General features: G+C 37.4%; 2 long non-coding RNA genes and 1 other non-coding gene across 3 annotated transcripts in view; 2 read left to right on the top strand and 1 right to left on the bottom strand.

Moving 5' to 3' along the window:
• The window catches only part of LOC146935725 (uncharacterized), a 47,606-nt gene that overhangs the window by 5,309 nt on the left and 17,960 nt on the right, over nucleotides 1-24,337 (bottom strand). The gene's annotated exons all lie outside the window — the stretch shown is intronic.
• Nucleotides 8,817-8,923, top strand: LOC146935728 (small nucleolar RNA R71). Its single transcript, XR_015033764.1, has one exon. It is a non-coding gene; the product is annotated as a small nucleolar RNA R71 (small nucleolar RNA).
• LOC146935727 (uncharacterized) lies at nucleotides 20,119-21,002 on the top strand. The gene is made up of 2 exons (XR_015030342.1): nucleotides 20,119-20,708; nucleotides 20,911-21,002. It is a non-coding gene; the product is annotated as an uncharacterized LOC146935727 (long non-coding RNA).

The following is a 24,337-nucleotide window of genomic DNA, read 5'->3' as shown; positions in this document are numbered from 1 at the left end:
ACGGCGGGGGGGGGGGGGGGGGGGGAGGTGTACCTGCAGGCACTCCGACGCTCAAGTCAGTAGAGATCAGAGAGTGAGGGATTGATTCTCCCTTGGGGACTGTTAAGAGTCCCCTATATATAGAGGCGGAAGGCTGCAGAGCCGTTGTAATAGCACACCTGACTCTAACGGTTACGAAATCATGGGAAGTGTAACCGCCAGAGAGATTATTGTGGGAAGGTGCATAGAGACGTTGTGGTTCGTTTGAACCGGTCTTGCTCGCTCCATGCACCCCCCTCGCGGGGAATGGGTGTGTCGCAAGTCATATTGCCAAACGTGGTGTTTGAGCTTTGGATTGTATTTGGCCTAAGTAAATGGGCCAAAGCTCCTTTTGGCCGGTCGAGAACAATATATATATATATATATATATATATATATATATATATATATATATATATATATATATATATATATATATATATATATATATATATGGGGGCTGTTAACTTGCACCCACCTAAAAACATTAAGGTGCAAGTTAGCAAGCTACACCTACTAGTTATTTACCAAAAAGTCCATTTGTCATTATTCAAATCAATTTTAAATAGAAGGATAGTTTTGTAAATTTAGTTGATTAAAAAAACAATAATTTTTTGAAACATGCTGTAACCGTTTTTCCAACAACGTTGGATCCATTTATTTTCCATTTACCTGTTGTGTTAAATTACTCTAGTTTTTCAAGGGTTTTTTTTTTCCCCTTCCTTAGAAAATATACTATGATCCAAAAAAACATGGCCGGTAAAATAACAAAATGCAGTGATCAACAAAACTCAACAAATTGAAAACTGAGGAAACAATAAACATTAAGAAAAGCAATTACGAGAAGAAGAAAAAAAGCACCAGCAAAAAGAAAAAAAAAGAGCCTTCAGTAATTACTAATTAATGGGTAACGTAAAGTGTAAAAAAAAAACTAGTTTGAAAAAAAAAAGGCTTCAGTAATTAATGGGTAACGTTAGAAAAAATAAAGCCTTCACTGATAAGTGGTTAACGTTTTTTGCTTTTGTTAATAGTCATGACTCTAGAACATGTACAAAACATCTTTAAAAAAACATGTATAGTGAGGTAGCAATATTTTGTTTGTTTAAGAAATAAAATAAAAGCAAATTTACAAGTTTATCCTTTACTTAAAACATATTTGAAAAGGATAGTAGTGGGTTTTTGGTAAAGAACTAGTGGGTGTAGCTTGCTAACTTGCACCTTAGTGTTTTTAGGTGGGTGCAAGTTAGCAGCCCCCTATATATATATATATGATTTTATCCTTTTATTTTACTTTAAGAATTTGTATTTGTATGGATCATGTAAGAATCATGAATTTTGTATACTTTATGGTATGGTGAATTTGCATGAGATTATGCAAGATGAATTTGTTTGGAATTTGGTATGAATTAGGAAATTTGAATGGAATATGTTATGTATGGATGTTTAAAAATTGAAGTTTGTAGGTAATTAAAAAAGTATTTTTCTTTGAAAAAAATAATTAATTCAAAAATCTATGGGTACCCGCGAATATCTGTGGGTATCTAAATACCCGTGGATTACCCGTATAGAGATACCCGCACGAGTACCATATCCAACGGTGCGGGGACGGATATCATACTACCCGTACCAATTGACATCCCTATCTTTAACATGTGTCTTAGGGAAATGCTAACATCCTAAAACTTCTTGTTAACGAGTGTCTCCGGAGCACTTTTTAAACATTTATAATAAAAAAAAGTATTCTTTAAAAGAAAAGTAAAGACTTCAATTTCCAATGCAATAAATGCCCAACTTTCATAAAATCTTACCACTTTTGATGCTTAAAGAGTACTTCGAAGATACTCGTTAATATTTTTCAACTTAAAAAAATCTTAATACTTAACGAGGTTTTTTTTTTGAACCATATTTATAAGGATAAGGATATTATGGCGCCATATTATGGAACCTATCTTTTGTTGTGTGGATGGCATCATGTACGATTTTTTTTTTTTTTTTTGAAAAAAGGAAAGATTCTATTAATGAATTAAATCTTGTACATACACCTCCTGAATTGAGGAAGGCACCTCCTCTATCCAAATTCTATTTGGATCAGAGTGGGCCAAATGTGCCATGCCATGGGCTACACTATTAGCAGATCTTGGAACAAAATTGAACCTACACGTGTCAAACTGCGATTGCAGTGTTTGGATTTTGATAGATCTCTGGCAAGTGCACCAAATACTATCGAAGTAGTAAAAATATCGTTCCCACGAGGACTGTTTTTAACTTCAATAATTCAATTTCGTTATATAATTAGGATGTATAAAATTTATTTTGTTTTGCCACTAGGCGGTAGATTTGGTTTGATTTTAATTAAATCAAGAAACAGAAAAGATTTGATTAAGAAAATAGGAGAGAAAGATGAGATCAGATCCGTCGAATCCTCTAAGTTCCCCTAATTGGTCTACTGCACCTATTTGTTATGAACCCTCTTCTAGTTTACGATGATTAACAAATTAGCCCTAATCAATCCCTTGAGTTAGGACCCTCTTCTTAAACTACAGCCCCTAATTCCTTAGGTGGTCTAATAATTCTTGAAGGTTTTACCGAACGTTAACCTATTATCACTAACAAACGATTATCTATTCCTAGACTAATCCTGTTTATTAGAACAATTCAATTAGGTCTAAGTTGAAAGCCATGGTCAGTGGTCATTCATTCTCACGAAAACAAGTTATATGTGATCAAGATATAAAAAGCATTAAGAACAATTGAATTGAATAAACTAGAATTGAATTCATAAACAAAATAGAGTTTCACAGCAACATGTGTCAATTAGGGTTACAAAGATTCATCTCGGATCTAATCTCTAAGAGATTTAGCTACTCATAATCGAGTTTACAAATAGCATAATCAATGAAATAATTAAAACATACATGAATTGGTAAAAGGATGAAGAAATCGCCCTTCTAGCCGTCTCCGATGTCTCAAAATCGCACTTTGCTCTCCAAAATCGTAACCCTTGTTCTTCAGCTTGAGTGCAGTATTTATAGAAGTCATGGGCCTGACCCATCAAAATCGCGCCGCGCCTTGTTAATTGGCGTGCCGCGATTTCCCCTTTACAGGAAGTGTGTATTTTTGCTTCAAAAATCGCAGCACGGCTTGAAATTGGCGTGGCGCGATTTCCTTCGAACAGACTTCAAATTTTAAGCTTTTTGCACTCCAGAACAGTATAAATTGCATGAGAACTCTATCAAAATGTCACAATAAGTCCCTAATATTACGTAATGACAGAATGTCATCACAACCCCAAACTTAAACCATTCCTTGTCCTCAAGGAATTTGCTTGCAACAGTGACAAACGACAGTAAAATAACAGTTACCTGACAAAACGATAGTACCCAAAAGTTCATTCTCCTTCTAGCTAAAGATGAGCTAGTTTGACTTGTTCGCATCCACCAATTCACAACTCCTCGCATCAAATTGAAACAGGGTTCTACCAGTCGACATGCAGGTCTACATATTACCATACGCTTGAAAAGTTTCTAAATATCAATCAAAGTCAATATCATTACACACTTTTGAGGTCTTTAGGGTTATAACGGGGCTTAGGTGAAAGGTGGGATATATTTGGATAAGTAGGCTACACAAAATTTGAGTTAGGCATTCCTACGGAAGTTATAGCACAAAATTCAATCCTTCAATCATTCACCTTGTGGAATAACAATCAATGCAAAGGTACTAGAGAATATTTTTAACATTTAGGGACAATCGAGTTTGAAGTTACTCGGATTTTAAATGTTTTGTCCCTTTTTCATCATTCAATTTCTTTTTTTTTTTTTTGATACACCATTTTTGTGTATATTTTGCATGACAATCTCATATTTCTTTCATTTTTGTTCTCTTATTCTCTAGTACCCCCACCCCAAACTTAGTTGGATGCAAATTCCAATAGCAACCCCAAACTTAATCTTTAGCAACATTCTACAATGCCTTAACTCAGAAATTCATTAAGGGATAAGTCCTAAAAAGTCTCTAGGCTTGTAATGTAGTTTGTCACCGAACAAAAAGTTCTAATCCTACCGGCTCACAATTGGTTAAGAAAGGATAAATTCAGCAAATTAAAACAGGGTAGGCTTCAAAAAGGCTCACAGGACCAAGCACTTTTGCCTCAGTGTGTAATTGACAAAGACCAATCAATAATAGAGAAACAATGCAAGTTCTAGAAATGTAGTTGCATGGAAAACTAATCTAAATATAAGTAAATTGAAAAACAAGATTTGGCAATGAACCTTATGGCTGAGATTTCTGGGAGTATGTGACTACCTAGCAACGCCGTACACTTCGCCTTTGAATCAAGTCACCCCTCCTTTAGAACTTTTGGAATACCGTTTCATCAAACAACTGTTACTAAACTGGAATAGGTCACATGAAACAAAACAAATTCATTAATAATAAACAAGTGCAGGAGCAATTACAATAGGGAAATAAGTTCAATGGACTTCGACATTAAAAAGAAAATAAAAAGAAAATACATCAAAAGATAAATGACTGAAAAATAAAATACAAAGCAGAAAATGCTAATCCATCAGTAGATCAGCCCATGTCTTGATCATCATCCGAGTGTCCAGCCCCCGGTGTCCTCAATCCTTCGAAGATGCCATCCCCTTGATCTTGCTCGGTGTTGTTGAAATCATCAGTGATTTCCCTCCTCATGCGCAGCCCATATTCTTCTTGATGTGTAAAATATTGCTCCATGCGCTCACGGGAGCCTCCAAACCTCTCATAAGACCCACTAATTGGACCCATATGCAATTGAGCCTCCGCAGCAAACGCAGCTGAGAACCTAGGACGGTTCACCCACAGCTGGTCCGAAGTCTCATTCATCCAATTAGCTTGCACATGCATGAATTCCTCAAGCTTTGGATGAAGAGGAGCATAACCCCCTTGGCTACTACTCCCTCCTTGCTCCATTTGTTGTTGCCTTGCTGCTTCCCTCTCTCTCTCCTTGATGTAGCCTTCATATTTCTTGACAAACCCATCCATGACCGAGTCGGTGATCGGCTTCATATTGCTTGTGTTGAGATCACTATCATAAGCCGGCACCAACTGTTGCTCACACAACCAATTAATTAAGCTTCCATGTCCCAACTGTGTGGTGTTCCCGGTTGCTAGATCATGAAGACTATTGGCCAAGAGGCGGCCAATATCTATAGGGTGCCCCTTGATGATGGCATAGGCAGCAAGCACCCTCTTGAGAGGAATTTCAGAGGTGCAAGATGCACTCTCAAGAGTCTGGACCACATATGATACCCACGCCTTGGGTACCGGCAGCATCTCCGCATAAGTAAGCATCCGGGACTTTTTCCAAGTCGACCCAGGCCTACACATTGTTGTGATGATCTCATCAAATGTATCCTCCGTGATGGCAAATCTTTCCCTCCTCAGTTTTTCTACCCAACACTCCTCCGGTGCTTGAACATTCAGCCATGCGTTGAGAGCATCCGGGCTGAAATCAATATACTTCCCTCGAACAAAAGATTGAAAGGGTGTATCGGACACCCTTGCATTTGCAAAGAATTCGACGATCACCGTTTTGTTGTTTGCCTCGTCGATCATTTCATTCAATCTCGTCCACCCCCTCCTTCTTAATTCAGACTCAAAGAAAGGATATTTCACTAGTTTTGTGAAATCAAACTTCCTCTCCCCTATGACTTCGAAACTTTTCATAGATTGATGGAACTCTTGGGCTAGGTCATTGATGAAATGGATGGCGTTTTCTGGTGGTTCGGATGCGGCACGAGGACGTTTGGATTTGCTTGAGGATGGCTTGGGGTTGGTGGCTTTCTTGGAGCGGGTGTTTCTTTGGTTTGAGGCCATTTGTGAGTGAAAGGAAGATGGTGAATAGAAAATTTGTGGAGTTTTGGAAAATTGGTGAATTGTGGAGGTTTAGGTTGATGAATGGATGATGAATTTGTGGTTTGATGATGGTTAGGAAGTGAAAATTGAGATGAAGATGAAGAGAATTCGTGAATGGAAGTTTAGGGAAGTTTTGGTAGAGAAAGGTAAGAAGAATGGAATGAAAATGATGATGAACAGTGAAGAATTTATAGGCCTGTTTGGGCAAAATCGCGGCACGCCAAAATGCAAGGCGCGGCGCGATTTTGCGTTGCAACGGTCAATAACGGGCAGATTTTGTAACGGCTAGTAACGGATAGTTCCAACGGCTATTTTTTTTCACAAAACAGTCAAAATCGCGCCGCGCCATGTATATAGGCGTGCCGCGATTTTGGTGAAACAGGGGGTAATTCCTTGCTTTCTCAGGCCAAAAATTTTGTTTTCTTGAAAAATGCCTGAGTCCCTTGGATTTTTGAAAAACTTTTGAGGAGAGAATCATGCAAGACATCAGTACCTTGCATGATTTTCTTGGCAAGAGGTATCCTTGAACAAAATTTTAAAACTTCCCTGCCTTGTATTAAAAGAAAAGAAAAATATTTTTGTGTTTTTATTTTTGAAAGCAATAAAATCATACCTGAAAAATAAATAGTGGGTTGCCTCCCACTCAGCGCTTCTTTATCGTCACTAGCTTGACTGATGACTATTTCTAAGGATCATATGATGTGGCTCCCTCTTCATTGTTTGGGAGTCCTCCTTTACGGTACCGTTTCAGCTTTTGTTCCTTACCCTTGAAAGTTCCTTGTGCACCAGACTTCTTTAGGTCTACAGCTTCATCAACAGGCTTGTTTCTTGCCAACCCTTCGTCACAGTACCTCCTAATTCTTTCCAAAGTATCAGAGAGAGTTGAATGCATACACCATCGAAAAGCAGCCGGCCCATTACGCATCCCATAGGGAATCCTTCTATAAGCCAATTTACCACCTGGACCAGTGGTAATAGTCTTTATTTCATTTTTACCAGTTGTCAATCCCCCATACTTGTTGTCACGGATGTCTCCTGATGATTGTTGGTGCATCTGTTCTTTGCTTACTTCCAGTTGCTTAACACCCTCTATCTTTCCAAGATCTTCAATCACTTCTTGTCTATCTATAGATTCCACACTTTCCACCTCCGTAGATTGAATAGATTGAGATTCAAGTGTTTTATCTTCGACAGTTTCTTCCACAACATCAATCCGGTAACACTTGGGATTCTCATCTTGGTGTTTCATTGCCTCAAAGATATTGAAGACTACCTGCTCCTTATGGAATCTCAACATTAGCTCTCCACGCTCAACATCAATCAAAGCACGACCAGTTGCAAGGAAAGGTCTCCCTAGAATGAGTGGCATGTCTTCATCTTCAGCCATATCTAGGACCACAAAATCTGCTGGGAACACCAAGTCATTAACCTTGACTAGCACATCTTCAAGTATACCGAAAGGGTAAGAGATTGACCGATCAGCTAAAGTGATGGTCATTCTTGTTGGTTTTGGTTCCCCACATTTAAGCTTCTTCATCATTGAAAGTGGCATCAGATTTATACTTGCTCCCAAATCACATAAAGCTCTTCCAATGTCTACCGGTCCAATTGAACAAGGGATAGTAAAAGCACCAGGATCCTTCAGCTTAGGTGGCAACTTCTTTTGAAGAATAGCACTACAATTCTCAGAAAGTGCTATGTTCTCATCATCCTTAGGCTTCCTTCGTTTAGTCAACAAGTCTTTCATGAACTTAGCATACAACGGCATTTGATCAAGGGCTTCACCGAAAGGAATATTCACCTGAAGTTGTGAGAAAAGTTGCATGAACTTCTTGAATTGGCCTTCATCCTTTTCTTTCTTCTTCGAAAGGTGAGGGTATGGAAGCTTCACATATGATGGAATAACCTGTGGTTTGTCTCCATCTTTCAAAATTTGACTCTTCGACTTCCTCAAGATTGAATCTTCATCAATTAATCTCTCACTTTTTTCTCCCTCTATTTTTTTCTTCCTTTCGTTTTCAACTACTCCATGATCATTTTCTTTTTCAACTACATCCTCATCATTCTTTTCAACTACATCATTCTCCTCCACCTCAACTACTTCATCAACCTTCTTTGGAGCTTTTGGAACTAAAGGTGTCAAAACCTTTTTGCTCCTCAGTTCAATAGCATTGCAAGACTCATTCTTAGGGTTATCTTTAGTGTTACCTGAGAATCCGCCTTTGTTTTGTTCAGCCAACTGCTTAGCTAATTGCCCCAGTTGAGTTTCAAGCATCTTCCTAGAAGCTTCATTGTTCTTTCTTTCAGCTTCTTGACTCTTCTTCATCTCTTCAAAGTTGCCTTGAGTCATCTTCATGAAGTTCATCATAGTTTCCTCAAGAGCTGATGGCTTCCTTTGTTGTTGTTGAGGAGGAGTTAGCATCTGAGAGTTCAAAGCATTGTTGTTTGAGTAGCTTAGATTTGGATGCTTATTAATGCCTGAATTGTAGTATTGATTCTGCCTTTGATATCCTCCCATGAAGTTAGCTTCTTCACTTGATCCTTCCGGAACACATTCACCGTTGGGATGTTCTTCACCACATAAGTCACATTTGATTGCAGCCACTTGTTGTTGCTTATGAGCCAAAGTGAAGCCTTGAAACTCCTTAGTTAGAGCTTCGATTTGTTTGTTCATAGCTGCTTGGTTAGCAAGGATAGCAGTTTGTTCACTCACCCCAAACACTCCTCTTTCTTTCTTTTTAGCTTGATCACGATACTCATTGCCAGCCATGTTTTCAATTAGAGCTTGAACTTCATGATCAGTTTTACTTTTGAGACTACCTCCCGCGGAAGCATCTAAGAACATTCTAGTGTTTGGTGTTACCCCCTCAGTGAAGATTTGGAGGTATTGCTTCTCGGTGAACTCATGATTAGGGCATCTCTTGAGAAGCAAATTGAATCGCTCCCAAGCATCATACAATGATTCACCTTCTCCTTGCTTGAAGTTAGAGATCTCCATCTTCTTGTCCCAATACTTAGACATAGGGAAGTATTTCTCCAAGAACTTCAGCTCTAACTCTTCCCATGTTTGGACAGTCCCGTTTGGAATTGTTAGCAACCAATCTTTTGCTCTTCCCGTCAAGGTGAAAGGAAATAGCCTTAGCTTCTTTTGTGCTTCAGTCACGGTGGCTGGTTGCACACAAAACTCACAGGTTTCAGCAAAACGGCTCAAGTGTTCATGAGGACTCATAGCTTCAGTCCCATCGAATTGCTTGTCCCTCAAACCATTGAGGACAGTTGTCTTGATGTCGAACGCTACGGGGTTAGCTGGTTGAAAAGTGTGGGTCAGTTGACCGCGATGAGTGGCTAACCCGTAGTCTCCAAGCTTAGGTCTTGGTGGTACAACTCCTTCTCCTTCCATAGTTGCAGATTTAGGAGAAGAGATTGTTTCAGATTCACTTGAGAGTTGCTCCGGTACTTGTTCTCGAACACCCGGTGGAACGGATTGAGCTAACCTTTGCGATCGGACAGCTTTCCGAAGTGCTCTAGCAGTTCTTTCAATCTCCGGATCGTACTCTAAGTCGTCAGAGCTCTGTTTACCTCGCATAAACAGCAAAATACCTTAGTAGCACTGCACAACGCAAAGTAATCAAGTGAATATGAAAACAGAAAAATAAAAATTAAAAACAGAAAATTAAATTGCAAAAACCCTAAACTATAACGTAATTGCCTTGTTGAAATAATTCAACAGTCCCCGGCAACGGCGCCAAAAACTTGATAGATCTCTGGCAAGTGCACCAAATACTATCGAAGTAGTAAAAATATCGTTCCCACGAGGACTGTTTTTAACTTCAATAATTCAATTTCGTTATATAATTAGGATGTATAAAATTTATTTTGTTTTGCCACTAGGCGGTAGATTTGGTTTGATTTTAATTAAATCAAGAAACAGAAAAGATTTGATTAAGAAAATAGGAGAGAAAGATGAGATCAGATCCGTCGAATCCTCTAAGTTCCCCTAATTGGTCTACTGCACCTATTTGTTATGAACCCTCTTCTAGTTTACGATGATTAACAAATTAGCCCTAATCAATCCCTTGAGTTAGGACCCTCTTCTTAAACTACAGCCCCTAATTCCTTAGGTGGTCTAATAATTCTTGAAGGTTTTACCGAACGTTAACCTATTATCACTAACAAACGATTATCTATTCCTAGACTAATCCTGTTTATTAGAACAATTCAATTAGGTCTAAGTTGAAAGCCATGGTCAGTGGTCATTCATTCTCACGAAAACAAGTTATATGTGATCAAGATATAAAAAGCATTAAGAACAATTGAATTGAATAAACTAGAATTGAATTCATAAACAAAATAGAGTTTCACAGCAACATGTGTCAATTAGGGTTACAAAGATTCATCTCGGATCTAATCTCTAAGAGATTTAGCTACTCATAATCGAGTTTACAAATAGCATAATCAATGAAATAATTAAAACATACATGAATTGGTAAAAGGATGAAGAAATCGCCCTTCTAGCCGTCTCCGATGTCTCAAAATCGCACTTTGCTCTCCAAAATCGTAACCCTTGTTCTTCAGCTTGAGTGCAGTATTTATAGAAGTCATGGGCCTGACCCATCAAAATCGCGCCGCGCCTTGTTAATTGGCGTGCCGCGATTTCCCCTTTACAGGAAGTGTGTATTTTTGCTTCAAAAATCGCAGCACGGCTTGAAATTGGCGTGGCGCGATTTCCTTCGAACAGACTTCAAATTTTAAGCTTTTTGCACTCCAGAACAGTATAAATTGCATGAGAACTCTATCAAAATGTCACAATAAGTCCCTAATATTACGTAATGACAGAATGTCATCAGATTTCATATATAATCCTGCCAAGATATGATCTATCTTCCGATTTGTGCTTTTGAACCATCCTAAAAACCCTTTCGTTGTCGCCTTCGAACATCATATGACGGAACCCACAATCTACCGCCATGTGCATAGTTTGGTGGAGGGCAAAAGCTTCTGCAAGTAGAACATCCTTGTTCCCGTTCGTAAGCCAAGCTGCTGAAGCCATGACAAGGCCCTGTTCATCACGAAATACAGCACCCAGACCCCATTTATCAGCTACCTGGAGATTGGCATCACAATTTGCCTTAATCATGCCTATCGCCGGTTTAGTCCAACGGCTAGGACGAGTGCAGCTCGAGGGGACAGAGGAGGACGGGGGAGGAGCTGTTATGTCGGTCGGTTTAGCATTGGCCATAAGGAAATCCTTGATGCAGCGTTCAGATCTCTGAATGATGGCTTCGTCAGGTATGTTCAGATCTTCGAAAACTTGCTGATTTCGAGCTTGCCAAGTATTATAAATTAAAGAGGCTATCATAATGATAATATCTTCTTGTTCTGTGAGGATCATCGTAGCTAGCCAATCCACAAAGTTGTTGATAGGCTGTTTCATCATCCTAAGGTTTAGTTGAGATCCAAACCAGGTTTTTGTAATGAGAGGACATGACATAAAAGCGTGGTTTATGGTTTCAATTTTGCCATTACATCTGGGGCAGAGAGGGGAGCATTGAATCCCTCTTTTTTCTAGTTCACTCTTTATGGGGAGAGAGTTGTTAAGAATACGCCACATAATGGTTTTGTGGCGAGGAATAGTATGTAGTGCCCAAATTTTTTTCCATAATTTTGTGTCTGAACTGCTAGTGGTTGGTCCAGTGTTGGAAGTAGTCTTCCACTTTTGAATAGCCCTGTATCCACTTTGACAGAGTAAACTCCCTTTTCTTCATACATCCACATGTATGTGTCTTTACGTTTAGTGTTGATGATAAGAAGTTGCTGAATATAGTCTGTATCAATGGGTAGAAAAATAGATTTAAGGAGAGCATTATTCCACCCAGTATTCTCCTGATTCAATAGATCCTTAACAAATCTGACTTCAGGGATGTGTTTGTAAGGGGTAATGAGCTTGAAGTTGTTGTGTGAAGGAAGCCAATTGTCCTCCCAAACCCTAATTGTCTTGCCATCCCCAATTTGCCAGCATCCCCCTTTTTTAATGACCCATATAGAGTTAAAAATACTTCTCCAGGCATAACTAGGTGAGTTGCCTAAAGAAGCTTGGAGGATATCAGAGTTTGGGAAGTATTTGGCCTTAAAGCATTGAGTGACAAGAGAATTAGGGAGAGTGAGAAACCTCCAAGCTTGTTTAGCCAACATTGCAATGTTGAAATCTCTTAGAATTTTGAATCCCATTCCACCATCATGTTTGGATTTGAACAGTTTATCTCTGCTGGCCCAATGAATTTTCCATTTAGCATCAGTGCTTCCCCACCAAAATGAGCAAACTGCTCTTTCTATTTTGTCACACAGTCCCTTAGGGAGCAAGAAACAGCTCATTATATATGTTGGGATAGCTTGGGCTACAGCCCTGATTAAAACTCCTCTACCTTCAAAGGAGAGATTTTTCTCTTTCCACCCTTTAAGTTTGCTCCAGATCCTATCCATGAGAAATTGGAAATCTTGTTCCTTTGACCTGCCAAAATGGGTTGGCATCCCCAAGTACTTGTGTATGTTGTTGCTAATTTTGATAGGTAACTGGTTCTGGAAAGCCTTCTTATGCTCCATAGAGATGTTTGGACTGAAAAACATTTCAGATTTGTCCATGTTAACTTTCTGACCAGATGCCTCTTGGTATATCTGAAGGATCTTCATAATCACTTCAGCCTCTTTAGGCTTAGCACTACAAAAAAGGATGCTATCATCAGCATAAAGTAGGTGAGTGAGAGTAGGAGCATTAGTAGCTATAGAAACACCATGCAGATGACCATCAAGCTGACTTTTTTCAATAAGCCCAGAGAGTACTTCAGCACAGATAATAAAAATATACGGAGATAAAGGATCTCCTTGCCTGATTCCTCTCTTAGGTTGAAAAGAGTCAGTGGGTTGACCATTAATAAGAATAGAAAAAGTGACAGTACTAATGCATTGTAATATATTTTTGATAAGATTATTAGGAAAACCTACGATTGGTAGGAAAGTATTCTTTTTTTTTTTTGAGCAAGGTAGGAAAGTATTCTATCTATATGTGGCCTTGGTGGTTGCTACTCAAATTCAAATAAATAAAATAAGGATATTGTACTATCCACATGGTTGATTCTCCTTCGTACGTTTTTTTTTTTGAGGTAGTCTTCGTATATGGTTATTGTTATAGATCAATAATTTTAGTAAATGATAACAATAATGTATTTATACTATAGAGATAAAACGGTGGATCTATACCTGTACCAGATGAAGATGATTTGAGCTATGCTGGATGGGAAAGGTGCAATAATCTTGTTCATACTTGGATAATCAATTCTATTGAACCTTCAATTGCACAAAGTGTGGTTTTTATAGAAAATGTTGTGGATATGTGGAATGATTTAAAGGATAGATTCATGAGAGGAGATAGAATTAGGGTTGCTCAATTGCAAGAAGAAATTGCGAATCTGAAGCAAGGAAACAAGAAAGTTACTGAATTTTTCACTGAATTGAGAGGTTTATGGGAAGAACTGGATCACTATAGGCCTATGCCTCAATGTACATGTCCAGTTGCTTGTGTTTGTTTGGCTATGAGGAACAACAAAGCATTCAGAGCAGAAGATAGGATTATCAAGTTTCTGATGGGACTGAGTGAAGAGTACCAAGGGGTAACATCACAAGTGCTGTTGATGGATCCTTTGCCTCAGATTAATAGAGTTTTCTCAATGGTTTTACAGCAAGAGAGAAAGATGCAATACAATACAGTATCATCACCAGTTTTGGATGATACTGCTTCTGGGTTGATCAATGCCATAGATGGTCAGAGACAATTTGGAAGAGGAAGAGGAAATGGTTTTTCTCAAGGAAGAGGAAGAGGAAATCCCAGAGTTTGTAGTTTTTGTAATAGAACTCTTTTGCTAATGCTAACTTTGTGGAATGTGAAGATACTGAATCTAAAGGAAGCACTTCTGCTGGGAAAAATGATGAGAGTGGAATGATGCTGACTAAGGATCAGTACCAGAATCTGATAGCACTTTTGGAGAGAAGTAATGTTGAAGCTAAAGGTTCAGCAAACATGATAAAAACCAATGGCTCAGGTGTAAACATTGGAGGTAAACTCTTTATCAATAATGCTATTTGCAAAATTGATGATAATAGCTGGATTGTTGATACTGGTGCAACACACCATACTTGTCATGATTTGAGTTGGTTCACTAGTTATAGGAACATTACACCTATAAGTGTCACTTTACCAAACAAGACTATTGTGGAAGCTTGTCATAGAGGAAGTGTCAAGTTATCACACACTCTACACATACATGATGTGTTATATTTGCCAGATTTTGCTGTAAATCTTATATCAGTCTCAAAGTTATGCAAAGTACAAGATTGCATTGTGAATTTTGAGGCTAACCAGTGTATTATACAGGCAAAGAAGTATATGAGGAAGATTGGTTTGGCTGAAGAGATAGATGGACTCTATTACTTGAAGGCTGAAAAAGGAACAAAAAAACAAGTCAAAATTTCAAGTATTTCTGCTTCTAATAACAAGTCTGATAATGTAGTGCCCTCTGGTATTCTATGGCATCTTAGACTTGGGCATCTATCTCATGATAGAATGCTATGCATGAATAAAATGTATAGTTACATTTCTGTAAGTGATCATGTGGCTTGTGATATATGTCAAATGGCCAGACAAAAGAAATTACCTTTCTCTATTAGTAAAAATAATGCACATACTGTGTTTGAACTTGTGCATGTTGATATTTGGGGTCCTTTCTCTACTGAATCTATTCATGGTTTCAAGTATTTTTTGATTAGGGTTAATATGTGTTTACCCCCCTGTAATTTGGGCGAGTTCCGGTTTCCCCCTGTAAAAAAATTTGTTAAGATTCCGACCCTGTAATTTGAAGATTCCGTCGAAAACACCCCTGGTCGAATCTGGCACACGCCAGGTGCTAATGTGGCGCGCCACGTCACCTTTTTATGATGACGTGGCACGCTGACTGTATAATTATTTTATTTTTTTATATTGTACACGTGGCATTTTTTAAATTTTTTTATAAAAGAATTTTTAAAATTTTTTTTAAAAAAAACGAAAAAAAATTTTAACAAATAAAAAAAATGAAAAAAATAAAAAAATTACCGAAAAAATTAATAAAAATGAAAACAAAAATATGGAAAATTTTAAAAATAAAAAATAAAATCTAGAAAAATTTAAAAAAATGAAAACATTCGGGAAAAAATTAATAAATTTCGAAAAATTCATATTTCCAGATTTTTTTCAATACCGGAAAAATGGAAAAAATCTTTTTTTTCTTTTTCGGAAAGTACTTGTCTTTCAACCGTATAACATGATTTATATACCGGTGTCAATCAATATATATTGTATCCTGTTATTCGGACATGATTTTTATAAATATGATTAATCTTGAAAATTTTGAAAATGATCAATGTTGAAATTTTTGAAAAAAGATTAATCAGCTCTTTGGGATTGGTTGTTTCTTTTCAAAAATGTCCTCAATTTTCAATACAAATAAAACATGTAACACATCGTAAATATTAAAAAAATTCCAGATTGTTTTTATTTTTCGAAAAAGAAGTTTTTCAAATTTTCTCAACAAAAAAAAATCTTGAAAATATTTTTATTTTTAAAAATCTGTGTACAAATTTATTTAAAAATTTAGGAAAATTCAGATTTTTTTTCAATTTTTTTTTTACGATGTGTTACAAATTTGAGAATATTTTCTAATATTTAAAAATTGAGGATAAAAACAATCTGGAAATTATTTGTATTGAAAATTGAGGACATTTTTGAAAAGTACTTTTTGAAAAAAAAATGAATTTTTTTCATTTTTCCGGTATTGAAAAAAATCTGGAAATATGAATATTTCGAAATTTATTAATTTTTTCCAGAATGTTTTCATTTTTTTAATTTTTCCAGATTTTATTTTTTATTTTTAAAATTTTCCAGATTTTTGTTTTCATTTTTATTAATTTTTTCGGTATTTTTTATTTTTTCAGAATTTTTTTCATTTTTTTAAAAAAAATTTAAAATTTTTTTTATAAAAAATTGAAAAAAATATTTTTTTAATAAAAAATGCCACTTGTACAATATAAAAAAATAAAATAATTATACAGTCAGCGTGCCACGTCATCATAAAAAGGTGACGTGGCGCGCCACATCAGCACCTGGCGTGTGCCAGATTCGACCAGGGGTGTTTTCGACGGAATCTTAACAAAATTTTTTACAGGGGGAAAACCGGAACTCGCCCAAATTACAGGGGGGTAAACACATATTAACCCTTTTGACTATTTTGGAAGACTATAGTAGACATGTTTGGGTGGTTATGATGAAAACTAAATCAGAAGCTTCAGACAAGATCAGAAGCTTTGTCTACATGATAGAAAATCAATTTGAAAAGAAAGTGAAGTCCATCAGGAATGATAATGGTCCTGAGTTTCTTATGCAAGATTTCTATGCTAAAAGAGGCATACTACATCAAAGAAGTTGTGTATATACACCACAACAGAATGGAAGGGTAGAAAGAAGACATCAGCATATCTGAACATTAGCAGAGCCTTAATGTTTCAGTCAAGATTGCCCAAGAAGTTCTGGTCTTATGCAGTGTTACATGCTGTATTTCTTTTGAATAGAATACCAACTAAGATCTTGCAAAATAAGTCATCTTATGAGATGTTATATAATAAAACACCTGATTTGAGTGAGCTTAAGGTGTTTGGATGCTTGAGTTATGCATATACTTTGTCTGTTAACAGCCACAAATTTGACCCTAGAGCCAAGAAATGTGCTTTTCTAGGCTATAAATCAGGAATGAAAGGGTACATATTTATAGACATTCACAATTCTGAAGTGTTTGTATCCAGAAATGTGAAGTTCTTTGATTTGGAGTTCCCATTTCATTCTTCGTCCTTGAATCCTGTTCCCAACACTCACATTTATCTAGACAGCAGACATGACTTGTCTGCTGAGTCACCTAATGACACAGCAGTTTGTATTCAAAGTAATACTAATGCTGATACAGATGATAATGAAAATGTCTCTGAAGCTGACACTATAGCTGATGACACTCAGGAGCTTCATGATGTTAATGAAGTTGAAGCACCAGTGCCCATTAGAAAGCCTCAAAGAGTTACTCAACCTCCTGCACACTTGAAAGACTATGTTTGTGACTCTGTTGTATACCCTATGACAAACTATATGTTTTACTCTCAACTCACTCCACAACATAAGGCATATGCTCTCTCTATTTCTCATGATGTGGAGCCCCCAAACTTTCATCATGCTAATCAAGACTCCAGGTGGATAACAGCTATGCAGACTGAAATTGAGGCACTCAAAGCTAACAATACCTGGGAGTTTGTTGATTTACCATCAGATGCTGTTGCTATTGGTAATAAATGGGTGTACAAAATTAAGAGACATACTGATGGGAGTATTGAAAGATTCAAAGCAAGGCTGGTGGCCCAAGGGTATACTCAGACTGAAGGACTGGATTATTTTGAGACATTTTCTCCAGTTGCCAAAATGTCCACTATTAGAGTACTCTTGGCACTTGCATCCATTCATGGTTGGCACTTGCACCAACTGGATGTAAATAATGCCTTTCTTCATGGTGAGCTACATGAAACTGTCTATATGAAGGTGCCTCAAGGAGTCATCTCTCCTAAACCTGGACAAGTTTGTAAGCTGCTTATGTCTTTGTATGGACTTAAGAAGGCCATCAGACAATGGTTTGAAAAGCTCACCACATTTCTCTATGCACATGGCTTCATTCAAGCAGCCTCTGATCACACTCTCTTCATCAAATCCACTGCAGGATCTTTTACTGCCCTGCTTGTGTATGTTGATGATATCATACTAGCTGGGACATCTCTTACTGAGTTTGATATCTTGAAGTCTGCTTTAGATCAAACTTTTAGAATCAAGAATCTGGGCCAGCTTAAATTTTTCCTTGGGATTGAAGTGGCACGTTCTTCTAGAGGTATTTCTCTATGTCAGAGAAAATACTGTCTGGAACTCTTAGAAGATGCTAAACTGACCAGTTGCAAACCTGCAAGCACACCCCTTGATCCATCTTCATGTTTGCATCTTGATGGAGGTTCAGTTTACCATGATGTAGCTGCTTACAGAAGACTGGTGGGTAGATTGTTATACCTTACAACTACAAGACCAGATATTGCCTATGCCACTCAGCAACTCAGTCAATTCATGGCTTCACCAACAGTTACTCATTATCATGCAGGTCTAAGAGTTCTTCGATACCTTAAGAGATCCTCTGGTTGTGGCTTATTCTTTCCCCAATCATCTGACTTACAACTGTTTGTATTCAGTGATGCTGATTGGGGAGGGTGCATAGACACCAGAAAATCCATTTCTGGGTATTGTTTCTTTCTTGGGAAATCTCTAGTGTCCTGGAAATGAAAGAAACAAAGCACTATTTCTTGCTCTTCTGCAGAAGCTGAATACAGAGCTCTAGCTTCAGCAACTCGTGAACTGCAATGGATGTGTTTTCTTCTCCATGATTTGAAGCAGTCACCTTCACGCTTACCAGTGCTCTACTATGATAATCAGAGTACTCTACACATTTCAGCCAATCCTGTGTTTCATGAGCGCACAAAGCATCTTGATATTGATTGTCATCTGGTGCGTGAAAAATTGCAAGTTGGAGTTATGAGGTTACTGCCTATTTCTTCACACAATCAAACTGCTGATGTTTTCACCAAAGCATCAAATCCTAGACAGTTTTATGAGTGTGTTAACAAGCTGGGGATGATTGACATATACCAACCTCCAGCTTGTGGGGGAGTATTGGAGCAGTCAAAGAAGAAGGACACAGCTCCTGAAGTAACATAGCTTCTGACGTTACGGAGCTTCTGAAGTCACACAGCTCCTGAACATATCTTCTGACGTTACGGAGCTTCTGAAGTTACATAGCTTCTGAGTTCTGATGCAAGTTTCATTTAGCTTTGTAATTTCATTTACATTTAGCTTGCATTTACATTTCATGTAGTTAGTTAGAAGTGATAGTGATGACGTGTCACTCTAAGCTCCTATATAAACAATGCTTGTAACCGTTTTTCATTGAATGAAATAACTGTAACTGTTTCTCAATTCTCTCTTCTTCTTCAAGCTTCGTCAAGCTTCATCCATGGCAGATTCCATGGTTTCTTTGTTCTTAGAGCTAGTTTTGTAAAAAAAACTATAGCGGCTAATTTTTTTTAAGAAACTAAGATAATTATATTAAAATAACAATCAGACCCTCAAGCACAAGGTGTGCCGAAGGGAACTGACAAAAGGTTCTTACAAGCCAAAAAGGCTAAAAGCATCCAAAATAAATATCAACAACACCACCATTACATAATAACCTGTAAACATCCTAAGGGATTTTGTCTCCAAATAGGGTAGCCAAAATTAAACAAGATGTAGTTTGCTTTCAACCACCAAATGTTTGGAGTTTAACCCTTTCAAGGAGAGCTACAACATGATCAAATTTGTTTTGAAATACTCTTCTGTTGCGATCTTTCCAAATGACATATAAGACGGAAATCCAGATAATAGTAAAAGCCGTCTTAGAGTTTTTTGAAAAACCTCCAAGAGCACAGAACTGATTAGCATGAGAATATAAGCCATCCGGTAATGCCGTAACAAAACCAAGCCAAGACAAAATCAAAGGCCACAAGCGACTGTAATGGGGACATTGAAAAAACAAATGTTCTCTTTCCTCCTCCTTACCACACAAGACCACACAATTCATATTGGTAGCATCAAGGATATTTCTTTTGAGTAAATTGTCCTTTGTAGCAATTAAAAGTTATTTTTTTCTTTTCTAAGGGTGATTTAATAAAAATAATTATTTTAAAAAAAAATGTGTATAAAATTTATCAAATACATGGTACCTATTAGTGTAACATTGTTGAAAATTTAGACAATTTTCTCTGCTAAACCATATTGGTGTGCAACCAAGTGGAGAGATAGAGCCAATAATACTAAATGGTCTTGTTGTGTGGAAAATGAAAGGATAGGTACTGAGCATCAACTAGTAGCAAATACATGGAAGTTGTAACATTGTTGAATAATTCAATTCATACACAATTTTGACATTTAGTAAATGACTTAGATTGACCATAAACTCACATTGAGTCTCTAACTAGTATAAAACCAGTTAACTCACTATGTAATATGCACCAACACTAATAATAATATCACTTCTTAAACTTAAAATGGCTAATTCCTTTTTCTTATCCTTACTAGTGTTGTTCCTTGCTGCTCATATGCTTGTTCCTCAACATTTTGCTGATGCTGCCGGCTTTGGTCCCGCAGTTAAAGAATTAATCCCAAAAATAATCCCAAAAGATAAACCAGTACATATACCCCATATACAAGATCCCTGCAAAAACAAGTTCCTCCGAAACTCGAAGAAATTCGGGCCGTACCTAAATAAACGTTGCCCTCCAGCCTAAAAATCAACGCGACCTGACATATCAATATCTACAAAGTAATTGTTTCATGGTACTAGGAAGTTTAGGTGGCTGGTTTTTCTGTTATTGTATTGTATTAAGGGTTGTTTGGGTGGTTTAGTTGTCTTTATGTATCTGTTGTCTTGTGTGTTTCCTCTAGCCTCTTCACTTCTTGTGTTGGGTTAGCATAAAAATAAAATTTATTGTTATTTAAAAAAACAATACTCTATCTACTAAGCAAATGCTTTGTTTTATATATCTTGTATTAATATAGTAAAGTTCACGAATTTAAATGCGGTTGTTGTGGCTTAGAGGTTTGAATAATGCTTAACTTTCCGAATGAATTTTCCTGAGGTTATCCCGACAGCATTTATATTGCCTACCCACCCATGTATTGTGGCCATGGCCCACTATAATAAATGAAGACTGTTTTTTTATTTTTTTTGTTGTAACTAAATTAACCCTTCCCGAATGCTCGGGACAATTTATTTCGGGAGAAATAGCACTCCTGTAGAGGTTTTGCATTTTTCTTTTCTTATTTACCTCCAAAAGCATCCTTTTTACGTTATCAATTAAATCCGCAATGTATGGCTAAGTTAAGAGTAAAATATATATGTGTTTTTTTTTTTTTTTTGGTACAAAAGAGGGCCAAAGCCCAAAGAGAAAGAAGACTTAAGAAATTAAACGAACGTTCCTAGGCATGCAAGCCCCGGAAATATCATCAAACAAAAGACTCTGAAGCTCACTAGGTGGATTTTCCAGGACATGAAAATCTAGAGAATCCATCGAAATGCTGAAATTAGCAAGCCAATCCGCACTTCTGTTGCCTTCACGCCAAGTATGGGTAATTTTGACATTCCAACTCAAACTCAAAAGTTGTCGAATACGCTTGACCAAGGTAGGAGTTGTTCCACCAAAATTGCAATTTTCAGTAATCATATCGACCAAAATCTTTGAGTCACTCTCCACTATAAGATGAGTGGTATTCTCCCTCCACGCCAAGTCCAAACCTAGGTACATGCCCCACATTTCAGCATGAAAAGCATCACACATTCCAATCTTCTTGAAGTAGCCTTTGATCCATCTGCCATCAGAGTCTCGAAGAAGCCCTCCACACCCTGCAAGAGTACCAGATCCCTTCCAAGCACCATCACAATTAAGCTTAACCCAACCAATCTGAGGTCGCACCCAACCGATATATATAGTTTCCTTTTGATGCGGACTTTTTTGCACCAGCTTCGTACTGTCTTCTATTTCTCTAGTAAACTTTTGAATTACCAGTGTAGGATTGCTTGGTCTTTGAAATCCTATTTCAAAAATAGATTTGTTTCGCCAATTCCATAAATACCAACATGTTGTCATGAAAGTAGTCTGCCAAGTAGTAGGATTATCTCCAATCCCTTTTTTATTAAGGTTGTTAAAGATCCACTCCCTGCAATCAACAGAGAAGAAATTAGTTATGTAATTAGACGGAATAAGTCTGAGCCATACCTGAGTGGCGTGCACACAATCACGAAGGACATGAATGACTGTTTCATCCTCTCTCGCACAACAAGGACAAGTAGGGGGGATACCAACCCCCCACTTGCTACGACGATAATTGGTAAGGATTCTTCCATGAGCGGCCAACCAAATAAAAGTTTGGATACGATGGGGACCCTTCCAGTTCCATAAGGTCTTCCAATCACCTCTCACAGCCAAAGAGGTCTCTTGCTGCAAATTGTAAGCACTTTGAACAGTAAACTGGAGAGTGCTAGTTCCTCCCCATCCTACAGTGTCTGGACCATCAAAATCAGAAGGGGTTGGAAGGGCTAAAATCTGGTTAACAATGTCCACAGGCAAGTTATCCATCAAAAAATTTAGATCCCAGTCACCAGAAGTATTAAGAGCATCCCTAACTAAAATAGTAGTATCCACATAAGATTGATTAGCAGAAGAGAAGAGAGAAGTATTACTTGAGACCCACTTATCGAGCCAAAAGTTAGTACTTCTTCCATCCCCAATTTGCCAAATAACATGACGCTTAAAATCATCCCAGATTCCTACAATCGCTTTCCACAGGGGAGAGTCATAAGGTTGGGAGCTAATACTGTTATTAAGATAATTATTTCTACCGTACTTACTGTAAAGAACTCTACACCAGAGCTTATCTGGTTGCTTGATAAGATTCCATATCATCTTCATAAGAAATGCCTCGTTCATATGATGAGGCTGCTTGAAACCAAGACCACCATGCATCTTCGGAAGACAACATACATCCCAACTTACCAAATGAGCTTTACGCCTCTGATCCGAGTCTCCCCACACAAAACCTCTTTGAATTTTTTCAATCTCATCACATATGGTTTTAGGGATCTTAGCATACTGCATGTGATAGTAAGGAATGGAGCTGATGACAGATTTTGAAAGAGTGATTCTACCTGCCAAGCTTAAACATTGTTGCTTCCAACCACTTAGCTTGTTTTGAATTTTGTTGATAATATGATTGAAATGACCTCTTGAAGTTCTACCTGGTTCTATGTTCGCCCCAAGATATTTACCCAAACTGTTAACCTGGTTAAACCCTGTATGTTGAATAATATCTTCCCGAAGTTGGTTGTCAACATTCTTGGAAAAATACACGTGAGTTTTTTGTCTATTAATTTTTTGCCCCGAAGATTGACAAAACATATCAATGCAATGTAAAACACAATGAGCCTGCTCAATGGATGCTTCTGCAAAAAGAAGAAGATCATCAACAAAAAGTAAATGAGAAATCGGGGGACCATACCTGCCAGCACGCATAGGTTTCCAGTAATCAGCTTCCACCTGATCAGCTATAATATGGGAGAGCCTTTCCATGCAAATGACAAATAAATAAGGGGAAAGAGGATCCCCTTGTCTAATACCTCTAGATGGGTAAAAAGATTCAGTTTTGTCACCATTCCACATTATTTTATAAGATGGAGTAGATATACAATGATGTATGATCTTGATTAGCTTAGGGGGAAACTTACACTCCTTAAGACACTCCTCCACAAAGTTCCAATTAAGACGATCATAAGCTTTTTCTAAGTCAATTTTGATAGCCATGAACGCCTTATTACCTTTCATTTTGGACATAGAATGCACTATCTCTTGAGCTACAATAATATTATGATGGATGCTACGACCCGGAATAAAACTAGATTGAAAAGGTGAGATAATATTATCAAGCAAAGGCTTAATCCTGTTAACAATAACTTTAGAAATAATTTTATAAATAACATTGCACAAAGAAATAGGTCTAAATTGAGAAACAAAATCAGGCTTATCAACTTTAGGTATCATAACAATCAGTGTATTATTAATAGAAGAGATGAGAGAAGGATTTATCCAAACCTGACTAACAAAATTGTATAATGAGCCTGCAATGGTATCCCAACATTTTTGAAAAAACAAAGCAGGGTATCCATCTTCTCCAGGTGCTTTGAGCGGACCCATATCAAATAAAGCTCTTTTGCACTCCATAAAATTAATATTAGCACTCAGATGGTCATGATGGGTCTCAACAGTTTTAGGATACGTATTCCAAGACACTATTGAATCACGAATAATGATATCTTCTTTGAATAAATTCTCATAAAAATTTCTCACTAATGCTTTCAGATTCGCAGGATCATCAATCCAAATTCCATCGTTATCGCGAAGAGTTAATATTTTATTCCTCCTCCTTCTAACAATGGTTTTTGAATGATAGTATTTAGTGTTACGGTCCCCATCAGATATCCATTGGCTGCGAGACTTCTGGAACCAGAGACACTCCTCTTGATACAATGTCATGGCAAGTTGTTCTTGGAGTTCTTTCTCTAAATTCTCTAGGAAATTACTATAACCATAGTTAGGGCTGTTCTGGATCCCATTAAGCCTGGCAAGTAGCTCCCTTTTTCTCTTGAAAATATTCCCAAAAGTATCATGATTCCAT

This window comes from Medicago sativa, chromosome 3 (assembly GCF_051527215.1).
Source record: "Medicago sativa cultivar Bolivia chromosome 3, Bolivia_mono, whole genome shotgun sequence".
NCBI classification, from domain to species: Eukaryota; Viridiplantae; Streptophyta; class Magnoliopsida; order Fabales; family Fabaceae; genus Medicago; species Medicago sativa.
The sequence above is the reverse complement of the archived record's forward strand: the minus strand, read 5'-3'. Positions and strand labels throughout refer to the sequence as shown.